This window comes from Pipistrellus hanaki (assembly GCF_964339955.1).
Source record: "Pipistrellus hanaki genome assembly, chromosome: 7".
Classification (NCBI taxonomy): Eukaryota; Metazoa; Chordata; class Mammalia; order Chiroptera; family Vespertilionidae; genus Pipistrellus; species Pipistrellus hanaki.
The window spans coordinates 57483285-57496818 of NC_140509.1; positions in this window are offsets into that span (position 1 = coordinate 57483285).

The following is a 13534-nucleotide window of genomic DNA, read 5'->3' on the forward strand; positions in this document are numbered from 1 at the left end:
TCAGGTACGATTTGACATCATCATCATTATTGAATTTTTTACCATTCAAGGAGTTTTGTAAAGATCGAAACAAAAAGTAATCAGATGGTGCAAGGTCAGGACTATATGGTGGATGTGGCAAAACATCCCAACCAAGCTCCATTAATTTTTGCCGAGTGACCAAAGATGTGTGTGGCCTTGCATTGTCATGACGGAATACAACACCTTTTCGATTTGTCAATTCGGGCCGCTTTTCTTCAACTGCATTGTTTAATTTCGTTAGTTGTTCAATGTAGACATCAGAATTGATCGTTCGGTTGGGTGGTAAGAGTTCAAAGTAGACAATTCCTTTGTAATCCCACCAAACTGATAACAAAACCTTCTTTTGATGAATATCAGCTTTTGATGTTGTTTGAGTTGGTTCACCTGGCCTGCTCCACGATCTTTTCCGCTTGATATTGTTGTAAACAACCCATTTTTCATCGCCAGTTATCAGTCGTTTTAAAAATGGATCATTTCATTACGTTTCTTTAGCAAATCGCAGCTGCTAATGCGTTGCGTTAACTGTGATTCTTTCAGTTCGTGAGGAACCCATGTATCGAGTTTTTGAACATAGCCAAGTTGTTTTAAGTGATTTTCAATGCATGTATGTGATACATGAAGCTTCTCTGCAATCTCACGTGTTGTACTGTAACAGTCTGAATTGATTATTGCTTTGATTAGGGCGTCATCAACTTCAACTGGACGACCAGAGCGTTTTTCATCTTTGAGTGAAAAATCACCAGAACGAAATTTGGCAAACCAATTTTGACACTGCCGTTCTTTTAAGGCTTCGTCACCATAAACAGCACATAACTTTTTATGAGCTTGCGATGCGTTTTTCCCTTTGCGGAAATAAAAAAGCAAAATATGACGAAAATGTTCCTTTTGATTTTCCATTTTTCAACGAACGCCAAACGAAAACTACAAAACAGATCAAAAAACTTTTTTTACTGATTAACAGCTGAATAGCCAACTATCAAATAACAAAATGTGTTTTACATTTGTACTACGTCTGCAAACCTAAAAATTCAACTGAAGCCATATGTGTGTGAAACCCGCAATTACTTAGTTGCCGACCCAATAAAACTGGAAAACATAAATAATGCCTTATGGGCCTGGGCACAGATGAATTGGAATTATAAACAGTGTAATCTATACTCAAAAATAAAATGCTTGACACAAGAATGTACCTATATATATTTATATTGAAATACAGTAAAAAGGATTTGTGTATCATTTTTATGATTCCCTCTTTCAACCAACTTTTCACTTCATCAACCTATTATGAGATCAGATAAGACATCTTCTGTAAGGCAGTCATGTAAAGGTGGTTACCAGTACCAAGTAAGCTGCATGTTCACATTTGGGAACTCAGCTACAGCTACAATATTCTCTAGGAATTTATTTAAAATAATTGAACTTGTTTTTCTTAGATAGGGGCTGAGCATATACATCCATCTTTAATTTTTTTTAAAGAAACAAATCCACAACAATAGTGACAAGCTGAAAGAATGCCACTAGCTCCTGGGAAATTTTGAAGAATTTCTAAAATATAAGAAGCAGATGGAGTCAGAATGTCTGAGAAACAAAATCAGAGAAAACAACACAGATGAGAAAATTACTGTTAATGAAAACTCACATGTAATGAAAGCTCAGAGTCAATAAACAAGTGGACCTTAGGAAATAATCAGAGTAATTGAAGTACCATATTCTGAATAGCTAGGCCATTTTGATCCCTCTTTTGCCTTTTATACAAAGCAACAGGCAGTAACTATGATTCATCCAAATGTCCTTTCATTGACTCCCTCCTAAGAAAATAAAGATCCTTAAAATAGTGAGTGATCTTCCAGGACAGGATTCTTAGCATTGTGATGGGAGTAAAGAGAAAAAACAGAGTAGAGTCTAAAGAAAGCTGACCCCTCCCCCACCAATAAGGAAACCATAGAAAGAAAGAAAGAAAGAAAGAAAGAAAGAAAGAAAGAAAGAAAGAAAGAAAGAAAGAAAGGAAGGAAGGAAGGAAGAAAGAAAGAAAGGAAGGAAGAAAGAAAGAAAACAAGAAAGGAAGGAAGAAAACAAGAAAGGAAGGAAGAAAGAAAGAAAGGAAGGAAGAAAGAAAGAAAACAAGAAAGGAAGGAAGAAAGAAAGAAAACAAGAAAGGAAGGAAGAAAGAAAGAAAGAAAGAAAGAAGGATACCAGTAAACTTCAGTTTTCCATGTGAAAGTCATATATACAGGATTTTTTCAGTGTGTATTTTTGGTATAAAAACTCTGAGAATAAATATTGGGCCTATAGAAGTAGGGCTATACACCAATTAATTTGACTATAAAATGAATACGATGCTCCCACACTCTGAAGGAACCTTCACAATATGGCAGATAGCATACCTATCCTCCCACACAGTTTCCAGAGAAGGCTATTTTACGCAGAACAGATATTCACGAGCAACTATACATTGATTATCACATGAAAATATAAGCAATCAATATTCATTACTGTATTCAACAAATAAAAGAACATCCAAGATAACCAAGTTAAAGAAAAAAAAAAAGCTATGCGTATAGAGGTAAAATGAATATTCTCAAAGAGGTTTTGGTCAATATTTCATCCATAAAACAACAGGATTCTATGAAAAAGAAACAATTAGATATCTTAGAAAAATGAAAACAACTCAATAGATGTGCTGCAGAATACATTAAACATAGCAGAGAATTGCCGAAACCGGTTTGGCTCAGTGGATAGAGTGTCAACCTGCAGACTGAAAAGTCCCAGGTTCAATTCTGGTCAAGGGCATGTACCTTGGTTGCTGGCACATCCCCAGTAGGGGGTGTGCAAAGAGGCAGCTGATCGATGATTCTCTCTCATCGATGTTTCTAACTCTCTATCCCTCTCTCTTCCTCTCTTTAAAAAAAATCAATAAAATATATTTTTTAAAAACATAGCAGAGAATTAAATATATAAGCTGGATTATCTCCTTGGTGGACACTCTTGGAATGTTGAGTGAAAGGAAAAATAGATAGCGCACATCTAAGAAAGGTTGAGAAATCTTTAGAATAAGCAAATGCATTATACCTGGTTAAATTTGATCTTTATATCCACATCATAAAAAAGACTGAATTACTGCTGCTCATTTTACAGATGGAAAAACAGAAACTTAGATGCAGTCAAATGGAGCAAGTCAGTGGCACTACCCCAGTGGTCGGCAAACTGCAGCTCGCAAGCCAAATGTGGCTCTTTGGCCCCTTGAGTTTTTAGCAAAGGCCAGCTTAGGAGTACCCTAATTAAGCTAAAAATGTATCTACCTACATAGTTTAAGTTTAAAAAATTTGACTCTCAAAAGAAATTTTAATCGTTGTACTATTGATATTTGGCTCTGATATCAATAGTACAAATAAGTTTGACTAATAAGTTTACTGAACACTGCACTACCCAGTCTAGGACTTTGGTCTCTTAAGACACAGGCCAAGTTCTTCCTCTCCTGGGCTCAATATGTGGAGGGTTGTTGAGCTAGGACACCTCTGTTTTAATTCATTATAATGCTGTGGAGATCCAGTGGAGAACATGAGCAAGACTGTGCTTCAGGCAAAGTCAAGTAAAATGAAGACTCATAAAAAGCTATTTGATTTGATAACTAATAAATCTTAAGAAACATTCCATCATGTCAGAAATCACCTTAGTAACTTATGAACCTGCAGAATTCTGGGCCTCATCTTTAGAAATTACAGTTCAGATAGTGTGGGTGGCTTCAGAATCTCCATTTTTAACAGGCACCAAGGTAATTCAAAAGCAGGTTCAAAACTGGAGGACAGAATAGATATTATAGAGAAATCAAGTAGCTACAATTCCCAGATGAAAGAACAAGAATGGAAAGTCAGCTCTGGAGACCTATCTTCAGCAAAGAACTGGTCAGTACATGTTGTGTGGAAACTACTCCAGGATGGGGAAAGAACCACCAAAGCACTTGGAGCAATTTCTAGAGATCACACAAGCCCAGAAATAGTTCATATTTCCATCAGCGAGAGTGGAGGATTTTCATAAGACATAGGGTATTGTATAGAGTGCTCAGTAGTGGAGCAAAATTAGCTCTAGCTCAAATAGTATTCTTTCCCACCTAACAAAGCAAAAAGCAAGCTTGAATTGATCAAAATGTTTCCAAGTAACTTCACTGCATCACAAAACTGAGCTCAAGAATACTTAAAGAAAATTATTTGCTCAAACAGAAAACTTCATAATATCTGCATTGAGTAAAAAATTCTCAGACATGCAAAGAAACAGGCCTGTAAAGAGGAGAAAAATTAATTAATGGAAATAGACTCAGAAATTACACAGATGATACAATTAGTGAAAAAGGACATAAAAACAGTTATTTTAACTATATTCCATATATTTTTAAAAATAGAGGAAAGCATGAACATGCTAAAAGAGATCTGAAACCTATATATCCTACATAATAAAAGCCTAATATGCTAAATGTCCTGTCATCCATTCAACCAATCAAAGCATAATATGCTAATGATATAATGATATGCTAAGTCAACTCAACTCCTCGCTATGATGTGCACTGACCACCAGGGGGCAGACACTCCAACTGGTAGGTTAGCTTGCTGTTGGGGTCCAGCTGATAACTGAATGAAATGTGCCAGATGCACCCTTCTATGGTCCCTCCATGGCTGGCCAACCTCCTGCCACAATTATGCATCAGTGGGGTGCCTTGGCCTGGACTGCACCCTCTAGCAATCTGGGCTGAGGGACCACCCTCCTCCAAATGCACAAATTTTGTGCACCAGGCCTCTGTGTATATGTGTGTGTGTGTGTGTGTGTGTGTGTGTGTGTGTGTGTGTGTGTATATATATGCCTAAGCAACTTTTATTACTGAATGACCAGAATCACCAGAATAACTGGTCAACCAGTCACTATGACACACACTGACCACAGGGGGCAGACAATGCAGAAGCTTCCCCTGGTGGTCAGTGCACTCCCACAGCCAAACCTCCCATGGTCCCTCCCCCTATCTGGCAGGCCCCGGCAGCCAACAGCCTCCAACTGGTGCCAGGCAGGCTCCCAGATCTCAACTGGCAGCTGGCAGCCGGCAGGCCTCGGCGGGCCTAGCCCTGATCAGGACTGGGGAAATGGCCCTTATAGGCCAGGCCTGGGGACCCCACCTATGCATGAATTCCTTACATTGGGCCTCTAGCATAAAATAAAAGACAAATAGAATTCTGGAGAGAAAATGTACAATGTCCAAAGGAGTATTTAGAATGGCTTTATCATTGTAAAAATAAATAAATTAATTAATTAATTAATTAACTTAAATACCTAGCAATACAAACTATCAAAAAATTAAATATGGAGAGAAAGAAGACTGAAAAAAATAAAACGAGCATCAGGAAACTCTGGACCAACTCTAAGTATATAGGTGTAATTATATTCCAAGGTGGATACAGAAATATATTTGAAGAATTAATGTATAAAATTTTTCCAAATTTGATTAAAATTACCCACAGATCCAAAAGCTCAATGAACTTAAGCACAAAAACCCCTGAGGAAAATCACACCAAGGCCTAACATATTTAAATTGTTTATAACCTTAATACAGAGAAAAATCTTCAAAGCAGCCAGAGAAAAAAGACACATTGCATACAAAGGAACAAAGATGAGAATGACAGTAGATGTCTCATTGGAAACAATGCACACTAAAAGATAGTGGAGTAGCATCTTTAAAGAACTGGAAAAAAATAATAGAAAGTATACAACATTTCTTATCCTTGTGTCAGAACCCAGAATAAATGCCCAGAACATAATCTGGGTACTTTATTCTCTGATAAATCAGTGAATATGTAGGCTCTTGTTCCTCCAATCAATAATTATCTTAAAGGGTATAATTGTGTTTTTATAAATAAAAACAATAAGAATTGGGAACAAAATTGTAAATTTGAGCAGTCTACCACCTGATACAATTCTGCAGTGCTATTTTCATATGTTCAGAGCCATCTTTAAAAAAAATTAGGTTTTGCTATGGCCTGTATGCTCAGTGGTAAGAGCATCAGCCTGAGCACTGAGGGGTCTCAGGTTTGATTCCAAGTCAAAAGCATGTACCTGGGTTGCTGTTTCGCTCCCTGCCCTTAGTCGAGATGAATGCAGGAGCCAAAATAGCTCTGCTATAATAGATGCTAATTATTATTGAGTCAAATGCATCCTTTCATTGAGGGGCAGGTGGGAGGCTCAGTCACATAGATGTTCCTTTCTCTTTCTTCCTCTCTCTCCCTCCATTCCTTCCCCTTTCTCTGGGTAGCAATAAAATATATATAACAAACCAACAAAAAACAAACAAACAAACATTAGGTTTTAATCCAAGAAGAAAGAATTTAGAAATTATACATTGAAGCAAGATAATATAACATCCTCTTAAATCCTTCTCCAAAAAATGGGGTACTTAATGTCAAGGGAAAGTTCATACCAGTGTGGACTAGGGAACTTTCCCTTGACATTAAGTACCCTATTTTTTGGAGAAGGATTTAAGAGGATGTTATATTATCTTGCTTCAATATATAACTCAATCCACTTTATTACAGTTCCCAAGTCCACACTGGTATGCAGTGTGGACTTGGGAACTTTAAATATAGTTGTGCTTCACCTACAACAGTGTGAATTTCTTTTCATTTCCTCTCTGTTCCTCAGTCTCCTCACTGGGCCTGTCCTCCCATTCAAATCACCAGAAAGCAGATGGATGGCCATGGAAGCAGATCCCCCGAGGGCTCCATGGTCTCCAAAGTTGTTGCCATCCTGTCTCAGAGTACAGATGGCAGGGTGTGAAATCTCACAAGAGGCTCAGAGGCCCAGCAGTAGAGTTCAAGCCCCGATTAATAAATCACGCTCCTTTTCTCCGTATTCTGTGCCTGGGTACTAGGTGGCATTTGTCATCCACCTGAGTCCTGAACATGGACCTGCTGAAATGTCTAATGGCACATCCTGATAAACGGCTCGTACACAACACTGGGGGCTTCTTGGGTGCATGTGCATCTGTGCAAAGAATTCTAAACTTGCTCCTGGTTGAATCACCCTGACAATGACAGAGCCTCCCACCTGCCCCTCAATGAAAGGCTGCATTTGACTCAATAATAATTAGCATCTATTACAGCAGAGCTCTTTTCAAGGACGGAGCCTGCCTTCCCGGGCTGCAGGTGCAGAATGATCCCCGTGACCTTTTGCCTCATGATCGGTCATCCAGGAGGGGAGTGGGAGCCGCCAGGATGGAATCGCAGGCCTGTTTATCTTCCCTAAGAATCATTGTCTGGCCTCCGCTATTCATGTCAGCAGCGGCATTTGCCTCTTGGGAAACTCAGAGGGCAGGCCTGAGTGCCTCATCTGCATGCTTGTTCAATGGGCACCTGGCTTTCTGTTCTGGGTATCTTGATGCTCATTTGCAAAGAAAGAAAATCTACTTTATTACAAGAAACAAAAACATAAGGGAAACAGCCTGGAGGAGGATGGACAAGCAAGGACGTCAGAAATAAGATGCCAGACAAAGGGCCCTGTGTTTTCTGGTGTGCTTGGGGAGAACTACCTAAAAATAGTCAAAAAACACACCTCTCTTCACTTACATGCTTCCATGAATGAAGGTACTAAACACGATGCATGGAAGCTTGTCTTTTCTCTCGTTTGCTTTAGGTTCTTGCTTCACTATTCAGAATGAGAGACAGAACATTTAAAAAACAACTGTGAGCTGCTATGCCTGTGAGGGACTGACTTTAGGATGCTATAGGGCCCGATGCTTTTCTGGTACTGCCATTCTTGTGGACAAACAGAACTCCCACTTACAGCTTTCCCGGTTGGCCCAATTTCTCCTGATGCTTACAAATCTATTTTGTGCCTTAGGTTACAGTGATCTGAGTCCTGTCTTCCGTCCCTGGGAGCAAACGGAGGGCAGAATTGGGGCTGAACCACGTTTGCCTCACCCATAGCTCTCCTGTTATGTCTGAAAGTGCCTGGCAACCACGGCAGAAGAGGAAACACCTGCCAGCCAGGACAAGTACCAGTCAGCTGGAGCCTGCTAAGTAAGCTTCAACTGTGAACATTTTCCAGTTTTCCAACCTTGGACAGGGACCTAACTCATTTCCTACAGGCAATATTTGAAAGCCACCTTCTCAGTGACTCTCATCATGACAAACTTCAACACCCCCCCCCAAATGTATATTGCCCCTTCTGTTTTATTTATCTGTGTTAGACACTTATCACTCTCTAAAATATACTTAGCCCACTTAGTTCTGCTGAAGAGTCTCCATTATCCTATTAGACTACAAGCGCCTTGATGGTATGTCTGTTCCATTTACTACTCTCTTCCCAAAGGGTAAGTTGTGCCTGGAACATAGTAGATTCTTAATAGATAATTCTTTAATTAATGAATTAAAGGAAACAGACAAATTCTTGGCATATCTTAGGCGCTTACAAATGACTTACTTAAAAGTGACATTGCTGAGTCAAATTAAATTCAACAAAAGTCTCTATGTATTTGTGAAAAGTTCTTTGATAAGTCTAATGTTTAGTAATATTATAATATGTCTACTCAGGTTTTAGTACATAAACTCAAACAACAAAAACAAAAAAAATGTATTTTTTTTCTAGTTCAAAGATATGGTGACATTTATGTTACTAATGGCATTAGAGGGAGGAAAAGAAAACAAGAATCAAATTAATGTACAAACTGTAAATCTTACTGATTGATGTCTTTGCAAACTGTGGTGATAGATACACAGGTGAATTCTAGGGCTGAGTAAAATATTTAAATACAGTTTGATTGTCTCTGAAGTCACAGCTTCCTTCGATATTTTGGTTTGATTATTTCAAACTCTCCACTCTGCTGTTTTCACTGCATCTACTGCCGTTTGGAAAATACTTCATATTGGCAAGCTTGAAATGTGTTGCAAGAGTATGTTTAGCAAATTCCTTTCATGATCTGGTTTAAGCCACCTGTTTTTGGCAGAATAACATCCCTAATATGTCCACATCCTAATCCTTGAAACCTGCGAACATCACCTTACATGGAAAAAGGGACTTTGTAGATGTGATTCAATTAAGGATCTTGAAATGGGGAGATGATTCCAGATTGTCCAGGGAGGCCCAATCTAATTACATGGATCTTTAACAGCGGAGACCTTTCCTGGCTTTGGTCAGGGAGAAATGCAACTGTGGAAGAGTGGCCAGAGAGATTTGCAGGGAGAGAAAGGGGTTCTCTAAGAGCTAGAGCAGTCTATGGGGATGAGTTATCCCCTAGAAAGAAGCACAGCCCACAGGCACTGTGATTTAATCTCAGTCAAACCTATGTCAGACTTCTGTCCCATAGAACTGTAATGTAATTAATTTGTGCTATAGTAAGCTATTAAGTTTTTTGGTTATTTATTACAGAAGCAATAGAAAATGAATGCTTTGCCTTTCTGGCTTCACTCCCCACTATGTTCCTCTATGCATTTTATTCTGATAGCTGTACAATCCATCCACTGTTTCAGAAATGTAACACTGGGTTAAGAACAAAGATTCCCATACCTTTATCGTTAGCTATCCTCCACTGGTATCACTTTCTCACTCTTAAAATTCTCACCCATGATTCTTGGCCCAAACTGAATCATCCCCCAGTCCCAAGTCAAAAGTATGTACTCTGCTCTCACTTCACTGGGTTCAATTTTCCCCACTTTATGTTGAATTGTATTTACTTTGTTTCTCTACCATCATTGTTTTCAAGGAGCAGAGTCTTGGTTTTTTCATCTGTGTAACCCTTACAGCACCTAGTTTAGAATCAGACACATGATGCCCATTTGGCATATTTTTAATGGTTAAATAACTGCAGAATGAGAGGCAGGTCTGTTTCTTTCCCTCATCTTTGGAAACATTCATGGAGAATAATTTTATTCAATTGTCACCTAGGTTTAGTAGAGGAACAGTCTTAGAGAAGGTAAATATTTATTCTCAGGTGTCAGGAAATAAATTCAGAATGAGATCCTGTAAGTGGGTAGAAATGCTTACAGAAAACACTCTAAATGACTCTGAATTGCTACTGAAAAATAAAATGAAATACATATTGTAATCAAAGAGTAGAAAACTGAATAAAATAATAACACAGGTGGATGATAGACATAAATCAAAGAGAAAAGGACTAGCTTTTAACGGTAAAAATAAAGGGATACAGAATTAAGGATCTTCTTACCAATGAGAATGACAAAAGACATTAAAAGGCAAACATACCAAAACAAGAAAGGATGAAAATACCGATGACATAAAAATTGCAGGTGTCTTAATTATTCACCAAGCTCAAAAAATTCACTGGGAAAATAGAACATTTAATTATTTTTTCTTCCATTCAACAAACATTATTTTTATGTCTGATATTTGCAATATATTTTGAAAGCCATTTCTGCGGATATGAAATTAAAGAATACAATCCTTGCTCTAAAATTGCTCACAAGTTCCTAAAAAAAAAATTAGAAACAGAATTACCATGTGATCCAGCAATTCTACTGCTCAGAATATAACCAAAAGAAATGAAAAAACACTAGCTTAAAAAGATCTTTGAGTTCCCAAATTCATAGCAGCACTATTTGTAGTAGACAAAAAATGGGAACAACATAAGGTTGTTACTGGATGAATTGAAAAAGAAATTGTTACATATATAATAGAATATTATTTGGCCATAAAAAGTGAAAAAAATCTTACATTTTGTAACAATATGGATAGAATCTTAAAAGGCATTATGTTAAGTGAAATAAGTAAGACAGAGATAAATACCGTATGATCTCACTTACATGTGGAATTAAAAAAACAAAACACCACTGATAGAAAAAGAGGTCAGACTTGATATTCTTCCAAATAACACATTAACAATATCATAAAACAGAAATTACAGGAGAAAACAGGAAAAGAAGATTTTAAAAACTAATAAGAGAGGCTTTTAATTCTCTTATTTTTGTCTCTAACAAACCCTTAACAAAAAAATAAGAAAAGTTATACAATTGCATAATAAAAATGGTAGATCTGATTGATAAAATTCAAACTTCATCCTGGAAATAAAGTGTATGTCTTATTTTCAAGAATCCATGGGACCTAATGGAATACTTTTTTCATATAAAAAATAACATTAGCAATGTTAATAACCATGATGATAGATAAATATTATAAAGTGTCTGCTATTCTCAATGTTTTACATTTTACAAATGGAACTATATTTAATCCTTAAAACAATCTTATTAGTTACATGACTGAGAGATGGATTGGCCTCAACCCTGTAGAAGTGGAAAAACTGAAGATTTAGGCAATCAGCCCATCCCCCAGAGCCTATACCCTTCATCCTCACCCCGCCCCCCCCCCCCCCCCCCCCTTATCCTCCTTTCTTCTTCTAAGCACTGAAACATGTTCTTGGAGCAAATGAGTAAAAATTAGCATTGCAAAGGGAACAACATTCAGATGGTGTCACCCAACAGAGTTCCTGGTGCTGGAGAGACATGTAGATGTAAACAATAAAACTGCAACTTTTCCTGAGAGAGCTTGACAGCCAGAAATCTCATGTTTGAAAGCAAACTGGCTTCAGAACAAAAGAGAACTATGAGTTCATGTTATCTAAAAAGTTCAAGGGGCAGATTAGACATATTAGACTCAGGGTCACCAATGATGTCATCACGACTGCATCTTTTGCTCTTCCCCCAAATGCTGTCCACTATTTCGCATTCTCTCTGTCTCAATTCTCTTTTCTCCAAGGTTGACTTTATTCTCAGTCGGATTTAACTATACCTAAGGGATCACAAACCACTCTATAAAATCGAACTTTTCTTTCCACTAGTCATGGTGTAGAGGTGAATTAGACTTTCTCATGACTTCATATGGCATTTCATTTTATCTCTATACCTTGGGGCCATGTGTATGCAGAGGGAAAAATAATATATCAGTACATTTCTATAGAGTGGTTCCAGAGAGGGCTGATAAAACAACAACAAAACCTTAATTCCATATATGAAACAGAATATTTTAGGGTAATAAACGTTTTTCTTAAAACAATAGGAAAAAGAGGTCTTTAAAAATTAAACCTTGCCAAGACCGGTTTGGCTCAGTGGATAGAGCTTCGGCCTGTGGACTGAAGGGTCCCGGGTTCGATTCTGGTCAAGGGCATGTACCTTGGTGCAAGAGGAAGCTGATTGATGTTTCTTTCTCATCAGTGTTTCTAACTCTCTATCCCTCTCTCTTCCTCTCTGTAAAAAATCAATAAAATATGTTGTTTTTTTTAAAATTAAAGCTCATTTTGCTAAAGTCATACCTTGTCAGGGCCATCCCAGAAGCCCCACCCTTTTAGGTCACCTGTTGAGGCCACTGAAAAAGCAAATTAAAAATGTGCCAGCTATTATCAAAAGAAAAGAGGAAGAGACTGCCAAGACAGTGGTTTATTGCTCTGTTATTTGTTTTCCTTCTTTACCATGAAAAATAACTAGTTTGGAAGACAAATTGGAATAAATAATGGAAAATAATTCCTTACATTATCTTAATTTAAAATCAAGGGAGAAATTATTTAGGTATAAAGGCCTGATGGTGAAAACTGGGTGCTTCCTTCACTGAGACTTTGATGAATCTTCTCTCCCAGAATGAAACCTCCTTTGTCCCAAACACATTTATCATGAATCCATTTGAATGACGTGTCATCATTTTCTTTCACTGTATATGCTTAGGATACTACCTCATAGTGTCTCTTTCCCAAGCGTAGGACAGGGAGTGGAGCCCGAGATAAAAACACAAGGTCAGTTAGAAGGAACCCAATCTGCATTGCAAGGAGGAACAGTAATAGGGTGACCAACTCATTGTGGTGTGCCAGGAACTTTCCCAGTCTTAAGCTTTGAGGACCACATGTTCCAAGAATCTCCTTAGTTTTCTTCAAACTGTTCTATATCCTTTAAATATATTTGTTGTGAGAGTTGAGGCAGAGATTAAAAATGGGTCACATAAGCCCCATGTTAGCACTCAGTGATTATTTAGCTACTCTGGAGGAGTAGTTATTGAAATCTTCATATTAATCTATAAGGGAAAAATATATGCTGGACCTTGGGAGTTCCAAAAATCAAAGTACAAAAGCCCACTAAAATGAGTAACAGTTAAATATGTAATTAAAATATTGTTTAATGTTGCCAATTAATAAAATAAGAAATTTCCATAAAGTACAAAAAGAAGTTAAGCTTTAGCAACTGAGTGGTTTATTGGCTAAAATATAAAAGTGCCATGATTGCTTGGGCTAGCATGGCTCAGTGGTTGAGCATGACTTATAAACCAGGAGATCACAGTTCGATTCCCAGTCAGGGCACATGCCCAGGTTGCAGGCTCAATTCCCAGTGTGGGACATTCAGGAGGCAGCCGATCGGTGATTCTTTCTCATCATTGATGTTTCTAGCTCTCTCTCCTCTCTTCCTTTCAAAAGTCAATAAAAATAAATAAATAAATAAATAAATAAATAAATAAATAAATAGTGTCATGATAGATTTCTCCGATATTA